Genomic DNA, 11,608 nt, shown 5'->3' on the forward strand with positions numbered 1-11,608 from the left:
GAACTGTGCACAGTGCTCCAAGTGTGGTCCAACCAAGGTATATGGAGACCAGAACTGTGCACAGTGCTCCAACTGTGGTCTAACCAAGGTATATGGAGACCAGAACTGTGCACAGTGCTCCAAGTGTGGTCTAACCAAGGTATATGGAGACCAGAACTGTGCACAGTGCTCCAAGTGTGGTCTAACCAAGGTATATGGAGACCAGAACTGTGCACAGTGCTCCAAGTGTGGTCCAACCAAGGTATATGGAGACCAGAACTGTGCACAGTGCTCCAAGTGTGGTCCAACCAAGGTATATGGAGACCAGAACTGTGCACAGTGCTCCAAGTGTGGTCTAACCAAGGTATATGGAGACCAGAACTATGCACAGTGCTCCGAGTGTGGTCCAACCAAGGTATATGGAGACCAGAACTGTGCACAGTGCTCCAAGTGTGGTCCAACCAAGGTATATGGAGACCAGAACTGTGCACAGTGCTCCAAGTGTGGTCTAACCAAGGTATATGGAGACCAGAACTGTGCACAGTGCTCCGAGTGTGGTCTAACCAAGGTATATGGAGACCAGAACTGTGCACAGTGCTCCGAGTGTGGCCTAACCAAGGTATATGGAGACCAGAACTGTGCACAGTGCTCCAAGTGTGGTCTAACCAAGGTATATGGAGACCAGAACTGTGCACAGTGCTCCAAGTGTGGTCTAACCAAGGTATATGGAGACCAGAACTGTGCACAGTGCTCCAAGTGTGGTCTAACCAAGGTATATGGAGACCAGAACTGTGCGCAGTGCTCCAAGTGTGGTCTAACCAAGGTTCGATATAAGTTTAACATAACTTCTCTGCTTTTCAATTCTATCCCTCTAGAAATTAACCCCAGTGTTTGATTTGCCTTTTTTATGGCCTTATTAACCTGCGTTGCTATTTTAGTGATTTGTGTATCTGTACCCCCAGATCCCTCTGCCCCTCTACCCCCATTTAAGACTCTTATTATCCGAGCAGTGTGTGACCTCCTTATTCTTTCTACCAAATGCACCACCTCACGCATTCCCTCTCTTCATTCTTCCAAGCATTTGGGCGGGAATGGGGAAATTAATCGAGTCACCTTTTGAAAGGGGCGAAGCTGCTTTGCCTTTGTTTGCACGGAGTCCCTCAGCGACAGGATCTGGAGGTGTCAGAATGTCTCTCCGAAACGGAGGGTGCCTGGGAGGTCAGTGCTTAAAATGAACAGTGTGTTCATCCATCAAGTCATGACATTTCCTGCGAGTGAACTGGAAAAGTCCAACTCAGAAACGGTCGCTCGAAAGTGTGTTTGTGCATTCCACCACGCCCCCAAACTGTGGGGACACCTCGTCTCCCCCAAACTGTGGGGGGCTCCTCGCCCTACCCCAAACTGTGGGGACACCTCACCTCCCCCAAACTGTGGGGGGCTCCTCACCCGCCCCCAAACTGTGGGGGGCTCCTCGCCCTCCCCCAAACTGTGGGGACACCTCGCCTCCCCCAAACTGTGGGGGGCTCCTCACCCTCCCCCAAACTGTGGGGACACCTCGCCTCCCCCAAACTGTGGGGGGCTCCTCGCCCTCCCCCAAACTGTGGGGGGCTCCTCACCCTCCCCCAAACTGTGGGGACACCTCGCCTCCCCCAAACTGTGGGGGACACCTCGCCTCCCCCAAACTGTGGGGGGCTCCTCACCTCCCAAAAACTGTGGGGGGCTCCTCACCCTCCCCAAACTGTGGGGGGCTCCCCACCCTCACCCAAACTGTGGGGGACTCCGCACCCTCCCCCAAACTGTGGGGGGCTCGTCACCCTCCCCCAAACTGTGAGGGACTCCGCACCCTCACCCAAACTGTGGGGGACTCCTCGCCCTCCCCCAAACTGTGGGGGGCTCCTCACCTCCCCCAAACTGTGGGGGACACCTCGCCCTCCCCCAAACTGTGGGGACACCTCGCCTCCCCCAAACTGTGGGGACACCTCGTCTCCCCCAAACTGTGGGGGCTCCTCACCCTCCCCCAAACTGTGGGGACACCTCGCCTCCCCCAAACTGTGGGGGACACCTCGCCCTCCCCCAAACTGTGGGGACTCCTCACCTCCCCCAAACTGTGGGGGGCTCCTCACCTCCCAAAAACTGTGGGGACACCTCGCCTCCCCCAAACTGTGGGGACACCTCGTCTCCCCCAAACTGTGGGGACACCTCGTCTCCCCCAAACTGTGGGGACACCTCGCCTCCCCCAAACTGTGGGGGACACCTCGCCCTCCCCCAAACTGTGGGGGACACCTCGCCCTCCCCCAAACTGTGGGGGACACCTCGCCTCCCCAAACTGTGGGGGACACCTTGGCTCCCCCCAAACTGTGCGGGGCTCCTCGCCCTCCCCCAAACTGTGGGGGGCTCCTCACCCTCCCTCAAACTGTGGGGGGACTCCTCGCCCTCCCCCAAACTGTGGGGGGCTCGTCACCCTCCCCCAAACTGTGGGGGGCTCCTCGCCCTCCCCCAAACTGTGGGGACTCCTCGCCCTCCCCCAAACTGTGGGGGGCTCCTCGCCCTCCCCCAAACTGTGGGGACACCTCGCCTCCCCCAAACTGTGGGGGGCTCCTCGCCTCCCAAAAACTGTGGGGACACCTCGCCTCCCCCAAACTGTGGGGACACCTCGTCTCCCCCAAACTGTGGGGGGCTCCTCGCCTCCCCAAAACTGTGGGGGACACCTCGTCTCCCCCAAACTGTGGGGGGCTCCTCGCCTCCCCCAAACTGTGGGGGCTCCTCGCCCTCCCCCAAACTGTGGGGGACACCTCGCCTCCCCCAAACTGTGGGGGGACACCTCGCCTCCCCAAACTGTGGGGGGACACCTCGCCTCCCCCAAACTGTGGGGGACACCTCGCCTCCCCCAAACTGTGGGGGGACACCTTGCCTCCCCCCAAACTGTGGGGGACACCTCGCCTCCCAAAAACTGTGGGGGGACACCTTGCCTCCCCCCAAACTGAGCGGGGCTACTCGCCCTACCCCAAACTGTGGGGGGCTCCTCACCCTCCCCCAAACTGTGGGGGGCTCCTCACCCTCCCCCAAACTGTGGGGGGCTCCCCACCCTCACCCAAACTGTGGGGGACTCCGCACCCTCCCCCAAACTGTGGGGGGCTCGTCACCCTCCCCCAAACTGTGAGGGACTCCTCACCTCCCCCAAACTGTGGGGGGCTCCTCACCCTCCCCCCAAACTGTGGGGACACCTCGCCTCCCCCAAACTGTGGGGACACCTCGTCTCCCCCAAACTGTGGGGACACCTCGTCTCCCCCAAACTGTGGGGACACCTCGCCTCCCCAAACTGTGGGGGACTCCGCACCCTCCCCCAAACTGTGGGGGGCTCCTCACCCACCCCCCAAACTGTGAGGAATCCTCACCTCCCCCTAAACTGTGGGGGACTCCGCACCCTCCCCCAAACTGTGGGGGGCTCGTCACCCTCCCCCAAACTGTGAGGGACTCCTCACCCTCCCTCAAACTGTGGGGGGTCTCCTCGCCCTCCCCCAAACTGTGGGGACACCTCGTCTCCCCCAAACTGTGGGGCTCGTCACCCTCCCCCAAACTGTGGGGGCTCGTCACCCTCCCCCAAACTGTGGGGGCTCGTCACCCTCCCCCAAACTGTGTGGGGCTCCTCGCCTCCCCCAAACTGTGGGGGGCTCGTCACCCTCCCCCAAACTGTGGGGGGCTCCTCGCCTCCCCCGAACTGTGGGGGGCTCGTCACCCTCCCCCAAACTGTGGGGGGCTCCTCGCCTCCCCCAAACTATGGGGGGCTCGTCACCCTCCCCCAAACTGTGGGGACACCTCGCCTCCCCGCAAACTGTGGGGGGCTCCTCGCCTCCCCCAAACTATGGGGGCTCGTCACCCTCCCTCAAACTGTGGGGGACTCCTCGCCCTCCCCCAAACTGTGGGGGGCTCCTCGCCCTCCCCCAAACTGTGGGGACTCCTCGCCCTCCCCCAAACTGTGGGGGGCTCCTCGCCCTCCCCCAAACTGTGGGGACACCTCGCCTCCCCCAAACTGTGGGGGGCTCCTCACCTCCCAAAAACTGTGGGGACACCTCGCCTCCCCCAAACTGTGGGGACACCTCGTCTCCCCCAAACTGTGGGGGGCTCCTCGCCTCCCCCAAACTGTGGGGGGCTCCTCGCCCTCCCCCAAACTGTGGGGGACACCTCGCCTCCCCCAAACTGTGGGGGGACACCTCGCCTCCCCCAAACTGTGGGGGACACCTCGCCTCCCCCAAACTGTGGGGGGACACCTCGCCTCCCCCCAAACTGTGGGGGACACCTCGCCTCCCAAAAACTGTGGGGGGACACCTTGCCTCCCCCCAAACTGTGCGGGGCTCCTCGCCCTACCCCAAACTGTGGGGGGCTCCTCACCCTCCCCCAAACTGTGGGGGCTCCTCACCCTCCCCCAAACTGTGGGGGGCTCCCCACCCTCACCCAAACTGTGGGGGACTCCGCACCCTCCCCCAAACTGTGGGGGGCTCGTCACCCTCCCCCAAACTGTGAGGGACTCCTCACCTCCCCCAAACTGTGGGGACACCTCGCCTCCCCCAAACTGTGGGGGGCTCCTCACCCTCCCCCCAAACTGTGGGGGGCTCCTCGCCCTCCCCCAAACTGTGGGGACACCTCGCCTCCCCCAAACTGTGGGGGGCTCCTCACCCTCCCCCCAAACTGTGGGGACACCTCGCCTCCCCCAAACTGTGGGGACACCTCGTCTCCCCAAAACTGTGGGGGACACCTCGTCTCCCCCAAACTGTGGGGGGCTCCTCGCCTCCCCAAACTGTGGGGGGCTCCTCGCCCTCCCCCAAACTGTGGGGGACACCTCGCCTCCCCAAACTGTGGGGGGACACCTCGCCTCCCCCAAACTGTGGGGGGACACCTCGCCTCCCCCAAACTGTGGGGGACACCTCGCCTCCCCCAAACTGTGGGGGGACACCTTGCCTCCCCCCAAACTGTGGGGGACACCTCGCCTCCCAAAAACTGTGGGGGGACACCTTGCCTCCCCCCAAACTGAGCGGGGCTACTCGCCCTACCCCAAACTGTGGGGGGCTCCTCACCCTCCCCCAAACTGTGGGGGGCTCCTCACCTCCCCCAAACTGTGGGGGGCTCCCCACCCTCACCCAAACTGTGGGGGACTCCGCACCCTCCCCCAAACTGTGGGGGGCTCGTCACCCTCCCCCAAACTGTGAGGGACTCCTCACCTCCCCCAAACTGTGGGGGGCTCCTCACCCTCCCCCCAAACTGTGGGGACACCTCGCCTCCCCCAAACTGTGGGGACACCTCGTCTCCCCCAAACTGTGGGGACACCTCGTCTCCCCAAACTGTGGGGACACCTCGCCTCCCCCAAACTGTGGGGGACTCCGCACCCTCCCCCAAACTGTGGGGGGCTCCTCACCCACCCCCCAAACTGTGAGGAATCCTCACCTCCCCCTAAACTGTGGGGGACTCCGCACCCTCCCCCAAACTGTGGGGGGCTCGTCACCCTCCCCCAAACTGTGAGGGACTCCTCACCCTCCCTCAAACTGTGGGGGGTCTCCTCGCCCTCCCCCAAACTGTGGGGACACCTCGTCTCCCCCAAACTGTGGGGGCTCGTCACCCTCCCCCAAACTGTGGGGGCTCGTCACCCTCCCCCAAACTGTGGGGGCTCGTCACCCTCCCCCAAACTGTGTGGGGCTCCTCGCCTCCCCCAAACTGTGGGGGGCTCGTCACCCTCCCCCAAACTGTGGGGGGCTCCTCGCCTCCCCCGAACTGTGGGGGGCTCGTCACCCTCCCCCAAACTGTGGGGGGCTCCTCGCCTCCCCCAAACTATGGGGGGCTCGTCACCCTCCCCAAACTGTGGGGACACCTCGCCTCCCCGCAAACTGTGGGGGGCTCCTCGCCTCCCCCAAACTATGGGGGGCTCGTCACCCTCCCTCAAACTGTGGGGGACTCCTCGCCCTCCCCCAAACTGTGGGGGGCTCCTCGCCCTCCCCCAAACTGTGGGGACTCCTCGCCCTCCCCCAAACTGTGGGGGGCTCCTCGCCCTCCCCCAAACTGTGGGGACACCTCGCCTCCCCCAAACTGTGGGGGGCTCCTCACCTCCCAAAAACTGTGGGGACACCTCGCCTCCCCCAAACTGTGGGGACACCTCGTCTCCCCCAAACTGTGGGGGGCTCCTCGCCTCCCCCAAACTGTGGGGGGCTCCTCGCCCTCCCCCAAACTGTGGGGGACACCTCGCCTCCCCCAAACTGTGGGGGGACACCTCGCCTCCCCAAACTGTGGGGGACACCTCGCCTCCCCAAACTGTGGGGGGACACCTTGCCTCCCCCCAAACTGTGGGGGACACCTCGCCTCCCAAAAACTGTGGGGGACACCTTGCCTCCCCCCAAACTGTGCGGGGCTCCTCGCCCTACCCCAAACTGTGGGGGGCTCCTCACCCTCCCCCAAACTGTGGGGTGCTCCTCACCCTCCCCCAAACTGTGGGGGCTCCCCACCCTCACCCAAACTGTGGGGACCAAACTGTGGGGGACTCCGCACCCTCCCCCAAACTGTGGGGGGCTCGTCACCCTCCCCCAAACTGTGAGGGACTCCTCACCTCCCCCAAACTGTGGGGACACCTCGCCTCCCCCAAACTGTGGGGGGCTCCTCACCCTCCCCCCAAACTGTGGGGGGCTCCTCGCCCTCCCCCAAACTGTGGGGACACCTCGCCTCCCCCAAACTGTGGGGGGCTCCTCACCCTCCCCCCAAACTGTGGGGACACCTCGCCTCCCCCAAACTGTGGGGACACCTCGTCTCCCCCAAACTGTGGGGACACCTCGCCTCCCCCAAACTGTGGGGGACTCCGCACCCTCCCCCAAACTGTGGGGGGCTCCTCATCCACCCCCCAAACTGTGAGGAATCCTCACCTCCCCCTAAACTGTGGGGGACTCCGCACCCTCCCCCAAACTGTGGGGGGCTCGTCACCCTCCCCCAAACTGTGAGGGACTCCTCACCCTCCCTCAAACTGTGGGGGGTCTCCTCGCCCTCCCCCAAACTGTGGGGACACCTCGTCTCCCCCAAACTGTGGGGACACCTCGTCTCCCCCAAACTGTGGGGGCTCGTCACCCTCCCCCAAACTGTGGGGGCTCGTCACCCTCCCCCAAACTGTGTGGGGCTCCTCGCCTCCCCCAAACTGTGGGGGGCTCGTCACCCTCCCCCAAACTGTGGGGGGCTCCTCGCCTCCCCCAAACTATGGGGGGCTCGTCACCCTCCCCCAAACTGTGGGGACACCTCGCCTCCCCGCAAACTGTGGGGGGCTCCTCGCCTCCCCCAAACTATGGGGGGCTCGTCACCCTCCCCCAAACTGTGGGGGGCTCCTCGCCTCCCTCAAACTGTGGGGGACACTTCACCTCCCCCAAACTGTGGGGGGCTCCTCGCCCTCCCCCAAACTGTGGGGGACACTTCACCTCCCCCAAACTGTGGGGGGCTCCTCGCCCTCCCCCAAACTGTGGGGACTCCTCGCCTCCCCCAAACTGTGGGGGACACTTCACCTCCCCCAAACTGTGGGGTCTCCTCACCCTCCCCCAAACTGTGGGGGGCTCCTCGCCCTCCCCCAAACTGTGAGGGACTCCTCACCCTCCCTCAAACTGTGGGGGGTCTCCTCGCCCTCCCCCAAACTGTGGGGACACCTCGTCTCCCCCAAACTGTGGGGGCTCGTCACCCTCCCCCAAACTGTGGGGGCTCGTCACCCTCCCCCAAACTGTGTGGGGCTCCTCGCCTCCCCCAAACTGTGGGGGGCTCGTCACCCTCCCCCAAACTGTGGGGGGCTCCTCGCCTCCCCCAAACTGTGGGGGGCTCGTCACCCTCCCCCAAACTGTGGGGGGCTCCTCGCCTCCCCCAAACTATGGGGGGCTCGTCACCCTCCCCCAAACTGTGGGGACACCTCGCCTCCCCGCAAACTGTGGGGGGCTCCTCGCCTCCCCCAAACTATGGGGGGCTCGTCACCCTCCCCCAAACTGTGGGGGGCTCCTCGCCCTCCCCCAAACTGTGGGGGGCTCCTCACCCTCCCTCAAACTGTGGGGGGACTCCTCGCCCTCCCCCAAACTGTGGGGGGCTCCTCGCCCTCCCCCAAACTGTGGGGACTCCTCGCCCTCCCCCAAACTGTGGGGGGCTCCTCGCCCTCCCCCAAACTGTGGGGACACCTCGCCTCCCCCAAACTGTGGGGGCTCCTCACCTCCCAAAAACTGTGGGGACACCTCGCCTCCCCCAAACTGTGGGGACACCTCGTCTCCCCCAAACTGTGGGGGGCTCCTCACCTCCCAAAAACTGTGGGGACACCTCGCCTCCCCCAAACTGTGGGTGGCTCCTCACCTCCCAAAAACTGTGGGGACACCTCGCCTCCCCCAAACTGTGGGGGGCTCCTCACCTCCCAAAAACTGTGGGGGACTCCTCGCCTCCCCCCAAACTGTGGGGGGCTCCTCGCCCTCCCCCAAACTGTGGGGGGCTCCTCGCCCTCCCCCAAACTGTGGGGGGCTCCTCGCCCTCCCCCAAACTGTGAGGACTCCTCGCCCTCCCCCAAACTGTGAGGACTCCTCGCCCTCCCCCAAACTGTGAGGACTCCTCGCCCTCCCCCAAACTGTGAGGACTCCTCGCCCTCCCCCAAACTGTGAGGAGTCCTCGCCCTCCCCCAAACTGTGAGGACTCCTCGCCCTCCCCCAAACTGTGGGGGACTCCTCGCCCTCCCCCAAACTGTGAGGACTCCTCGCATCCTCAGTAAAAGGCTCGAGGGCCTGAATGGCCTCCTCCTGTTCCTGTGTAACAGGCTCGAGGGGCTGAATGGCCTCCTCCTGTTCCTGTGTTCTTTCGATAGAGCACTGACCTGTGCCCCAGGGGTTGATCTGTTTTGCAGGGTGGGGACAGTGTCTGTCCTGGACAGTGTCCTGGTCCAAATTCATCACTGCTACAAACATTGGTCAGGACGATCACAAGGAAGTGCAGGAACAAACCGTTGGTCAGTTCTGACAGACGACTGATTTGTGTTCAGGTAAGGAACATCTGTGTGTAGTCAGCAACGGCCCAGGGGACAGGTACAGGGTTAGATACAGAGTAACGCTCCCTCTACACTGTCCCGTCAAACACTCCCAGGGGGCAGGTACAGGGTTAGATACAGAGTAAAGCTCCCTCTACACTGTCCCGTCAAACACTCCCAGGGCAGGTACAGTGTTAGATACAGAGTAAAGCTCCCTCTACACTGTCCCGTCAAACACTCCCAGGGCAGGTACAGGATTAGAAACAGAGTAAAGCTCCCTCTACACTGTCCCATCAAACACTCCCAGGGCAGGTACAGGGTTAGATACAGAGTAAAGCTCCCTCTACACTGTCCCATCAAACACTCCCAGGGCAGGTACAGGGTTAGATACAGAGTAAAGCTCCCTCTACACTGTCCCGTCAAACACTCCCAGGGCAGGTACAGGATTAGAAACAGAGTAAAGCTCCCTCTACACTGTCCCATCAAACACTCCCAGGGCAGGTACAGGGTTAGATACAGAGTAAAGCTCCCTCTACACTGTCCCGTCAAACACTCCCAGGGCAGGTACAGGGTTAGATACAGAGTAAAGCTCCCTCTACACTGTCCCATCAAACACTCCCAGGGCAGGTACAGGGTTAGATACAGAGTAAAGCTCCCTCTACACTGTCCCATCAAACACTCCCAGGGCAGGTACAGGGTGAGATACAGAGTAAAGCTCCCTCTACACTGTCCCGTCAAACACTTCCAGGGCAGGTACAGGGTTAGATACAGAGTAAAGCTCCCTCTACACTGTCCCATCAAACACTCCCAGGGGCAGGTACAGGGTTAGATACAGAGTAAAGCTCCCTCTACATTGTCCCATCAAACACTCCCAGGGTCAGGTACAGGGTTAGATACAGAGTAAAGCTCCCTCCACACTGCCCCATCAAACACTCCCAGGGGCAGGTACAGGGTTAGATACAGAGTAAAGCTCCCTCTACACTGTCCCATCAAACACTCCCAGGGCAGGTACAGGGTTAGATACAGAGTAAAGCTCCCTCTACACTGTCCCCTCAAACACTCCCCGGGTCAGGTACAGGGTTAGATACAGAGTAAAGCTCCCTCTACACTGTCCCATCAAACACTCCCAGGGTCAGGTATAGGGTTAGATACAGAGTAAAGCTCCCTCTACACTGTCCCGTCAAACACTCCCAGGGCAGGTACAGGGTTAGATACAGAGTAAAGCTCCCTCTACACTGTCCCGTCAAACACTCCCAGGGCAGGTACAGGGTTAGATACAGAGTAAAGCTCCCTCTACACTGTCCCGTCAAACACTCCCAGGGCAGGTACAGGGTTAGATACAGAGTAAAGCTCCCTCCACACTGTCCCATCAAAGACTCCCAGGGCAGGTACAGGGTTAGATACAGAGTAAAGCTCCCTCTACACTGTCCCATCAAACACTCCCAGGGGCAGGTACAGGGTTAGATACAGAGTAAAGCTCCCTCTACACTGTCCCGTCAAACACTCCCAGGGCAGGTACAGGGTTAGATACAGAGTAAACCTCCCTCTACACTGTCCCGTCAAACACTCCCAGGGCAGGTACAGGGTTAGATACAGAGTAAAGCTCCCTCTACACTGTCCCATCAAACACTCCCAGGGCAGGTACAGGGTTAGATACAGAGTAAAGCTCCCTCCACACTGTCCCATCAAACACTCCCAGGGGCAGGTACAGCACGGGTTAGATACAGAGTAAAGCTCCCTCTACACTGTCCCGTCAAACACTCCCAGGGCAGGTACAGGGTTAGATACAGAGTAAAGCTCCCTCCACACTGTCCCATCAAACACTCCCAGGCAGGTACAGGGTTAGATACAGAGTAAAGCTCCCTCTACACTGTCCCATCAAACACTCCCAGGTCAGGTACAGGGTTAGATACAGAGTAAAGCTCCCTCTACACTGTCCCATCAAACACTCCCAGGGGCAGGTACAGGGTTAGTTGCAGAGTAAAGCTCCCTCTACACTGTCCCATCAAACACTCCCAGGGGGCAGGTACAGGGTTAGATACAGAGTAAAGCTCCCTCTACACTGTCCCATCAAACACTCCCAGGGCAGGTACAGGGTTAGATACAGAGTAAAGCTCCCTCCACACTGTCCCATCAAACACTCCCAGGGCAGGTACAGGGTTAGATACAGAGTAAAGCTCCCTCCACACTGTCCCATCAAACACTCCCAGGGGCAGGTACAGGGTTAGATACAGAGTAAAGCTCCCTCTACACTGTCCCATCAAACACTCCCAGGGCAGGTACAGGGTTAGATACAGAGTAAAGCTCCCTCCACACTGTCCCATCAAACACTCCCAGGGCAGGTACAGGGTTAGATACAGAGTAAAGCTCCCTCCACACTGTCCCATCAAACACTCCCAGGGGCAGGTACAGGGTTAGATACAGAGTAAAGCTCCCTCTACACTGTCCCATCAAACACTCCCAGGGCAGGTACAGGGTTAGATACAGAGTAAAGCTCCCTCTACACTGTCCCATCAAACACTCCCAGGGCAGGTACAGGGTTAGAGACAGAGTAAAGCTCCCTCTACACTGTCCCATCAAACACTCCCAGGGTCAGGTACAGGGTTAGATACAGAGTAAAGCTCCCTC

At 61.2% G+C, this 11,608-nt stretch overlaps 1 protein-coding gene across 1 annotated transcript in view; it reads right to left on the reverse strand.

Moving 5' to 3' along the window:
* LOC137306878 (rap guanine nucleotide exchange factor 3-like) overlaps nucleotides 1-11,608 on the reverse strand; it is a 63,408-nt gene that overhangs the window by 50,832 nt on the left and 968 nt on the right. The window lies entirely within an intron of this gene.

Source organism: Heptranchias perlo, chromosome X, assembly GCF_035084215.1.
Source record: "Heptranchias perlo isolate sHepPer1 chromosome X, sHepPer1.hap1, whole genome shotgun sequence".
NCBI lineage: Eukaryota > Metazoa > Chordata > Chondrichthyes > Hexanchiformes > Hexanchidae > Heptranchias > Heptranchias perlo.